The sequence below is a fragment of the Panthera pardus genome, unplaced genomic scaffold (genome assembly GCF_024362965.1).
Source record: "Panthera pardus isolate Hobbes unplaced genomic scaffold, ASM2436296v1 HiC_scaffold_10, whole genome shotgun sequence".
Lineage (NCBI taxonomy): Eukaryota > Metazoa > Chordata > Mammalia > Carnivora > Felidae > Panthera > Panthera pardus.
The window spans coordinates 67,358,275-67,367,367 of NW_026526655.1; the positions used below are offsets into that span (position 1 = coordinate 67,358,275).

Sequence of the window (9,093 nt, forward strand, 5' to 3'; positions counted from 1 at the left end):
GGCTTAGGTATAAGCAACAGAAAGCCCAACGTAAGTTAACCAAATTAAACTTTAGTCTTTTTACCCAACAAGAATTTCTGGACAGGTGACAGTGCAGCAGCTCTCAGTACCGTCAACACCCCAGGCTCTGTCGCCTTTTTCCTCTACCTTCCTTAGTGTTCCAACTCCCATCCTGACAGTTCCAGGATGATTCTTGCTTCACTAGGCATCTCAACTCTTGCTTCCTAAAGGAGAAGGAGGAAGAAAGAGATATGGAAGAGATAAGAAAATGTTGCCAAAACCACCACTTAGGTCTCCTTGGCTAGAAGTATGTCAAAAGGGCTTACTCCTTGTTTTCAGCGAGATTAAGATATGTAGTTTTTGTGTTCTTTTTGTTTTAGCTGGTCACACTATTATCCCCCTTCCAAAAAATAAAAATTAGGGTTCTGCTAAAGAAAAAAAGCTGGAAAGAGTATTAGATTAGTAACTATTAAGATGTGCCAACATCCCACTTATTAATTCTGCAGCCTAGGATAAAAATCAGCTAACATTTCTGTATGGCAGTTTCTTTACCTGTGAAATGGTTATAATAATATCTTCCTAGTAAATGTTTGGGTGAGGATCAGGGACCATGTATTCAAGATGTTCAATATAGTCCTGACAAGTTAGGAGAGCATAATAGAGTGTAGCTGCTGTTACTGTTTAATTGGTTTTTTGTTTGGTTTATTAGAAATTGAAGGAGGAGTCCAATTTCAATACATAAATACTGGAAGAATAAAATTTTAGATGAAGGAAACAAGATCACAAAAACATGGACTTAGAAAAAAATATGTAAGGGGTGCATGGGTGGTGCAGTTGATTAGGTATCTGACTTTGGCTCAGATCATGATCTCATAGTTCATGAGTTCAAGCCCTGCATCAGGCTCTGTGCTGACAGCTCAGAGCCTGGAGCCTGCTTCGGATTCCATGTCTCCCTCTCTCTGCCCCTCCCCTGCTTGTGTTTTTTTTTTTCTTATTCTCTCTCTAAAATAAATAAAATAAACATTTAAAAAAATATGTAAGAAAATTTAGAGTGTGTTCAGGAAATTTTACATAGTTTAGGAAGACTATCACTCATGTGAAAGGGAAAAAGTGAATGGTAATACTAGGAGGTCAGTATTCTGGGTCATATGATGAGTGTTGGCAGTGGGGGGCGGGGCTGGAACAGGGGTATAAGAGGCAGGCCAAAGGGTTTGATGCCTCGGCAGATAATGTAGAAGCACTGAAGTTTTCAACACAAGATTAAGTCCAAGCTATGCTTCATGCTGACCACTGTGACAGCAGTGCATACGATATACTTGGCAGCTGGAGAAAAACCAAAGCAAGAAGAGTAGGGGAATTAATTTATACCCAAACAAAACATAATAAAAGCCTGAAGTGGGATAGCAGCAACAGAATAGAAAAGAGGAACTGATTCAGGAGTCATTTTTAAAACATTACTTACAGAATTTGGCATCCAACAGAATAGAAAAGGTCAGGGAAAAGACGGTGCCAAGGTAGTGAGCTAAACTTCAAGCTTCGTGGTGTCATTAGCCAGGGTGGAGGGTAGAGAGCAGGCCAGGGAGAGAGAGGACCACATTAAAAAGGTGGAAGGAAAGAATGGAGAGTGAGGCTGAAGGGAGAGATGGAAAAATACTGAGAGTAGAAACATTTAGTCATGTAAAATAAGATGTATAAAAACGGTTATATTCCAAGGGGTTGTTTAATCCATAAAAGGAATTTTCTCAGGCGAAGTAATGAATCTGTGAGAGCAAGATGCCTAATCCGAGTCATGCGCTAATCTGACTGTGTGGGGAGGCACCACCCATGTGCACTTTAGAACATGTACTTGCTGTTCAATGGCATTAGCATAGAAATAGTCCAAAAGTATGTAAACGTGTTCCTGAAGAAAATTCCCACTACTTAGTCTTTCGCTCTCGTTAGGATGCAAAATTATTCCTCTGGAAATATTTGGGCACGGTTTGCCCTTCCTAGAGGCAGAGGAATGAGTTAATTTACCTCTTTAGGATCCCTCGCAACGACGTTCAGATCTTGTGATCATGGGCTCTGGGCTCAGTTTCAGCAGTTAATGGTCACAATGGAAACCCAAAGCGAAAGCAGACTGGGGAATCACTGCTGGAATCAAGGCGCTTTGTCACTTTGAGAAGAACAGAGTAAGGAACATAAGTGGTCTATTGACAGAATTGTTTGCTTATCATTTTTGGCACCTGGCATTTAAAACCGGGCAGGAAACACCTTTGAAAAATGATAATCCCAAACAGTTTAGACTTAATACAGTACTTTCATCTCTGTTTCTGGGATTTGGGGTCATTTAGATTTTAACACTCTAGCCATAAACCATCTAAATACATTCTTAAGGTTGCAGTAAGGGATAATTAGATTCTAGGGTCATAGTTTTGAAGAATTTATACAGACACAAATCTTTTCAGTAATTATTCAGTATTATTTCAAGTCAAACACTAGTTTGTTTCAAACTTCGGAAACCCCTTTGAAAAATGTTATGTGTTTTCTTCCAGTATTTTGGTTTACTTTAGAGATACTCATTTCCCCATAAATGAAGTCACTGGAATTTATTACCGAATTTAATTTGGTACCTGCTCTGCCCTAGACACTTCATCAGCACTGATGTAAAAAGGTACAATCTGATTATGCTAAATTATCTCACCTGTGATTAGGAATAACTCATTTCAGGAGTCAAAGTGATTGTAAATAAATTCGTATTAGAGGGCTGAATAATTGCAAATCGTGTTTTTCTCATCTTTTAAAAATTTTATTACACGTGAGGTTACAGGTCCCATGAGTTTATGGCACTTAACCTAAAGGCAGTAAAAGTGCTAAGCTGGGTATATAATGATATTCATAAGTCACCTTATACTAGAAAAAGACTGTTGGTAGCTGCCTACAATGAAACTAAACTGTCCTCTTTCCTCCTTCATAGTTGTGCAAGTACCCTGTTAGTGGGAATCTCACTTGAGGTTCCTAACTGCTAAAGTAATAATGTCTTGTATGTATACAAGACCTTACTTGTAGGGTTTTTTTGCCCAAAAAAAAAAAAAAAAAAAAAAAAACAATTGGAGATTTTTGTTACTATCTCCTTCTACATTCCCATAACCATATATTTTATAGGCTTAAAAATTAAAGATTAAGTCAAGGTCATCCAGTGAGAGATTAATTTTTTAATGCAAAGGCTAGTGTTCCATTCATTATCTTACCTCTATTACCTTAAAAATCACATTTAGCATGTATCATAAGTTAAAACTTTGTAAATCACCGGTTAGCATCTGACTCAAGGTATCATGCCTCACAAGCAGCTTTCTTAATAAACCCATTTGCTCAGCATATAACGCCAAGTTAAAAGAATTTAAAGAACTCGGATTAGGTTGCTTTTTAGTAGTTCTCATTGTGACTTACTAAATTAAATGACAAACTGAAATGCAGCTGAAATAACTCCAGAACTGGTTCTGTTATGGTTAATGAAAAGGTTTCAATCTCTAACGCTCATCTCTGGAACGTTTATTTTCGTGAAAGTGAGTTCTGTTCAACAAGTACTAATGAGACATTTGTAGGGCTAAAACTTTGCATTTGAATTTTTTTTTTAAGAAAATCACAGCAACAAGTTCAGAGAAGTATGGGGTATGGATGGGATGCCAATTAGTGCTATTCAAATTAGCATTCATTCCAATTAGTGCTATTGATCTTCAAGTACATGCCAGAGCGTGTTCAGGCTCTTTCATAAACATTATGACATTTAATTCTCCTTCAAACATGATGGGGTAGGCATGGCAAACTCTGTTTCATAAATGACAACATTTCAGGATTCTGAGATTTAGTTTGATGTTCTGTCCACAAGCTTCATGGTAGCAAAACAAGTTGTCTGAACCTTGCATGGGGACCCAAGGATAGACTAGCATATAGTATTTATTCTAATGATAATATTTATCATGAATTGGTTAATTCACTTATAAATTGGGCGGATATTATTAGCAAACAAATAAAGTTATACTTGAATAAAATGAAACTTCAGCAGGGCTGTGGCAATGGAACATATTGTGGACTTTTATATATTTCTATATGGCTTAAATGTTATTAGAGTAAATGGTAATTGTAACTAAAAACAAACAAAATACAAGAAAATGGAAGGAAAACTTTGGTTAGATTTACCTGAAGTCTGGGACTGTCCACTTATTTTAATTTGATACTGGGTCTTCATACTATGTGTGGTGGAAATCAAGAACAACAAGAACAACAACAATAATAATAATTCAAAACATGTATGTTGTATATATTCAAACATGTTACTGCATGGCATGTATGTCCTATATATATCAACTCATTTAATCCTCACAACCCTTTGAACTAGAGATAATTATTATCGCCATTTTAGAAATGAGGAAATCACAACACAGAGAGGTTAAAGAATATTCCAAATTTACACATATAGGAAGTACACACATCCCAAGCAGTATGCCTCATAAACACAGGCGCTTAACACCTACTCCCTATTGTCATACATCTTGGAACTCACCTATGGTCTAGTTCAATGACTATTAGGTAATGCATTGTTTTGATAGTTGCACTTTGGCACTGAAATCACAGCTTCCTAATCCTGACCTGATTTAGAGAGAGCTAAATTACGTTTAATTCCCAATTCAGTACATATTTGTTGGGACCCTGTCAGGTGCCAGATAATCTTCTGGATGCTTGGATGTATCGGCTACCTTTGGGCAACTGAAGTGGTAGAAGAAGAAAAAAAAAAATATTTGCCTGAATTCTTCATAAAGTAGAGTCCGTGATCAAGACTTCTTGTAAGTGTAAGTGGATAATTTAGGAGTATTATTTGAGTGGACAAAATTAGGGACAAGAGGAATAAAAGAAGTATGGGTGAGGAATCAATTAATGGATGCAGTAAGTTGGCCACCACTCTCTTATTCTATACCTATGAGAAACTTTGTAAAAGGCATACAGGAACATTTGCCTTAGGGAACTAAATGCCCAACTCCCTGGCCAAGGATAGCCCTGCAGGATCAAGTTCCCCCACATTCAGGTTACACTAATTTTGAATCCAGCAAGTTGCCAAAGGAAGTCTGCACTGTCAGAGAAGCCCTAAGACGGTAATTTAGGATGGAAGTCTGAGGTAAGGCACTTCATGCCTGAGTCAGGCTGCAACTACATGAAACTCATCAAAGTCTGCAGGCAGTTCATGAGATTGAGCCCCACACTGGGCTCTGTGCTATCAGTGCAGAGCCTACTTGGGATTCTTTCTCTCTCCCTCTCTCTCTGCTCCTCCCCTGTGCTCTCTCTCTCAAAAATAAATAAATAAAAACTTAAAAACAAAAGCCCACAGGGAACCAGCGGCAACTGCCAAAGCCAGAATCATAGGTGAGGCCAGCAGGATTGAGAGCTGTGTATCAGCTAAGGAATGTAACAATGAACAAACATAAGAAAATAACAGTATTTGAGAAAGTGACAAACACTATTGATAAACAAAAAACAAAATAAGGCAGTTAAGGAGATTTGGAATGAGAATGGTGAAAGAATTAGGCTGAAACCTAAATACAGTGGTCAGCATTGCCTATAATTGAACAATGACTTGAAGAAGGTGAAGGAACATGTCACGCAGATAACTGAAACTTGAAAATAATCTGAATACTGTCAATTATTAAGAACTGTTGAGGAAGGGAGTTAAGATGACAGAAAATCCTGCAGACGCTGAGCTTGTCTTGTCCCTGAGGCAAAGCTAGATCAGCATGAAACCACTTTGAACACCTAGGAAATTGATATGAGGATTAACACAACAATCCACATAACTTGGGCCACAGAACTCAGCAGGTACACGGTGTGGAGAGGTGAACTAAAGGAGAGAAAAGCCACAGAGGCTAGGGAGCTGTTTTTGCAGAGAGGACAGAGAAAAAGAATGCGGGAGAGTGCAGTGCATCAGGATTGTGCAAGAAAAGCACTCCCCCAAAAGTAGCTGAAGAGAAAGAGAATGAGTGTAAGCACTCACAGGGGACTGAACAAGAAATCTGTTCCACAAAACCATTTATAGGAAAAAGGAAAGAGTTTCAATGCCACCAGCATTCTATAAACTGTGGAGCACAGAGTCTGAAGTTTTGGAGCTCAGTGCCTGGTGGTGCTCTGGTGAGGAAATAGGGTGAATCCCCAAGAGCAGGCAGCAGGGTCTGAGGGGACTGTGTACCACATGGGGAGAAGTGGTTCCCTGTTTGGAGTGAAATTTGGTAGAGGCAATATGGCCTGTCCACAGGCAAAGGTCCCAGCAGACCCTGGAGAGCAGCCACGTTTGCTGGTATTGGGACAAAGATGCCAGAGTGCAGTGAAACCTGGCACAGGCTGTGTGTTGTGACTTGCCATAATCTCTGAACCTCTGCCACTACACAATTGCATGAATGTTTTCTGGGGCAAGCAGGCACCCAGGCATTGCTCAACAAGACCCTTCCCCAGAAAGTCAGGGCAAGTCCAAGCCACAGGGGGTCTCTGAAGCACGGGTTTTTAAAACACAACCCCATCTGAGACAAACTCTGGAGGGAGGTGCCACCTGGCAGATAGATTTGATATGGACAGGGTAGAGGCAAGGAGTGGACAGAGGCCTGAGACAAAGGAGGGGTACTTGATCGTGGATTGGTGAGAGCAGGAAGTTCCTGTGCCAGAGACTAAGGAGTTGGATGAAGCCATTTCCACCTCTCCCATGTACCACATTGATCCACTCAAGTAAACTAAGCAGTGCCACATAGTGGAGAACAGAGCTGTTACACTAAGCCCTGCCCAACTGTGTCCTCCAAGCACATCCCCTAGAAGACCAGCACAAGTCACTCTACCTGCTTAGTGTACAGACTATAAAAGTCTTCACAGTTTCAGTTCTAGGGGAAAATGGATGTAACTTTATTCAGGTTTCATTCTGTTTGCTGGTTCATTTATTTGTTCAATTTCTTTGCTTCTGTTTTTCCTTGAATTGTTTTCTTTTTTTTTCTTTCTTTCTTTTACGTCTCTCTTCCTCATTCTTGGATACAAAAAGAGAAAATTTTATTTTTATTTTTAATTTTTTGTTTGATTTCATTTTCTTTATTTCATTTTATTCTATTTTATTATGTATTTTTTTAATTTTTAAAGTTTTTCTTACCTTTTTTCCCTTTTCTTCCCATTTTTTCTCTATTCTATCAAGCTTCTTTCAACAAGCAGAGCAAAACACACCTACGACCTATCTTACTTTATTTGATTTTTTTGTTTTTGTTTTTAATTTTCATTTTTTATGTTATTAATTTTTTTCTTTCTCCAAAGTGACAAAATGAACAAATTTACTCGAAGAGAAAATAGAAATGACATCCAGGGCTTAATCAACACAGATATAAACAAGATGTCTGAAATAGAATTTAGAACCATGGTAATAAATAAGAATACTAGCTGGGGTTGAAAAAAAACATGGAATCCCTTTCTGTGGAGATAAAAGAAATAAAATCTAGTCAGGACAAAATTAAAAATGCTATAACTGAGATGCAATCTTGAATGGCTGCCACGAAAGCAAGGATGGTTGAAGCAGAGCAGCAAATCAGTGATTTAGAAGATAAAATTACGGAGAATAATAAAGCAGAAAAAAAGAGAGAAACAAAGGAAAGGATCATGATAGAAGACTTAGAGAACTCAGTGACTTATTAAAAAGGAATAACATCCAATTCATAGGAGTCACAGAAGATGAAGAGAGAGAAAAAGGGGCAGAAGGTTTATGTAAGAAAATTATAGTGGAAAACTTTCCTAATCTGGGGAAGGACACAGACATCAAAATCCAAGAAGCACAGAGAACTCCCATTAGAGTCAACAAAAAAAAAGGCCATCACTAAGGCATATCATAGTCAAATTCACAAAATGCACAGATAAGGAAAGAATTATGAAAATAGCAAGGGGGAAAACGTCCTTAACCTATAGGAAAAGACAGATCGGGTTCACAGTAGACATATCCAGAAACATAGCAGGCCAGAAAGGAGTGGCAGGATATATTCAACGTGCTGAATGAGAAAAATACGCACCAAGAATTCTTTATCCAGCAAGGCTGTCATTCAAAATAGAAGGAAAGATAAAGAGTTTCCCAGACAAACAAAAACTAAAGATGTTCATGACCACTAAACCAGCCCTGCAAGAAATTTTAAGGGGGACTCTCTGAGAGGAGAAAAGATAAAAAAGAAAAAACAAATAAACAAACAAAAGCAACAAAGACTAGAAAGGACCAGAGAACACCACCAGAAACCCAACCCTACAGGCAACATAATGGCAATAAATTCATCTTTCAGTACTAACTCTAAACATCAATGGACTAAATGCTCCAATGAAAATACATAGGGTGTCAGAATGGATAAGAAAACAAGACTCATCTATATGCTACTTGTAACAGACTCATTTTAGACGTAAAGACTCCTGCAGATTGAAAGTAACAGATGAAGAACCATCTATCATGCTAATGGTTGTCAAAAGAAAGCTGGAGTAGCCATACTTATACCAGACAAACTAGATTTTAAAATAAAGACTGTGACAAGAAATGGAGAAGGGCATTATATTGTAATTAAGGGCTCTATCTACCAAGAAGATCTAACAATTGTAAACATTTATGCCCCCAATGTGGAATCCCCAAATATATCATTCAATTAATCACAAACATAAAGGAGCTCATAGATAATACGATAATAGTAGGGGATTTCAAAACCCCACTTACACTGAGGGACAGATTATCTAAGAAGAAAATCAACAAGGAAGCAATGGCTTTGAATGACACACTGGACTGGATAGACTTAACAGATATATTCAGAACATTTCATCCTAAAGCAGAATACACATTCTTCTCAAGGCAAATGGAACATTCTCCAGAATAGATCACACACTAATTCATAAATCAGCCCTCAACAAGTACAAAAAGATCGAGTTCATACCATGCATATTTTCAGACCACAATGCTATGAAACTCAAAATCAACCACAAGAAAAAAATTTGGAAAGACCATGAATACTTGCAGATTAAAGAACATCCTGCTAAAGAATGAATGGGTTAACCAAGAAATTAAAGAGGAAGTTAAAA

At 38.0% G+C, this 9,093-nt stretch overlaps 1 long non-coding RNA gene across 2 annotated transcripts in view; it reads right to left on the reverse strand.

The window, feature by feature from the left end:
- The window catches only part of LOC109272174 (uncharacterized), a 37,880-nt gene extending 30,871 nt beyond the window's left edge, over positions 1-7,009 (reverse strand). For both annotated transcript variants that reach the window (XR_008424260.1, XR_002082332.2), the window contains exons 1-4: positions 6,852-7,009; positions 4,180-4,229; positions 2,017-2,155; positions 148-224 (exon numbers count right to left, since the gene is read on the reverse strand). This is a non-coding gene — a long non-coding RNA (uncharacterized LOC109272174). The remainder of the gene's footprint in view (positions 1-147; positions 225-2,016; positions 2,156-4,179; positions 4,230-6,851) is intronic.
- Between the last annotated feature and the right edge of the window lie 2,084 nt (positions 7,010-9,093).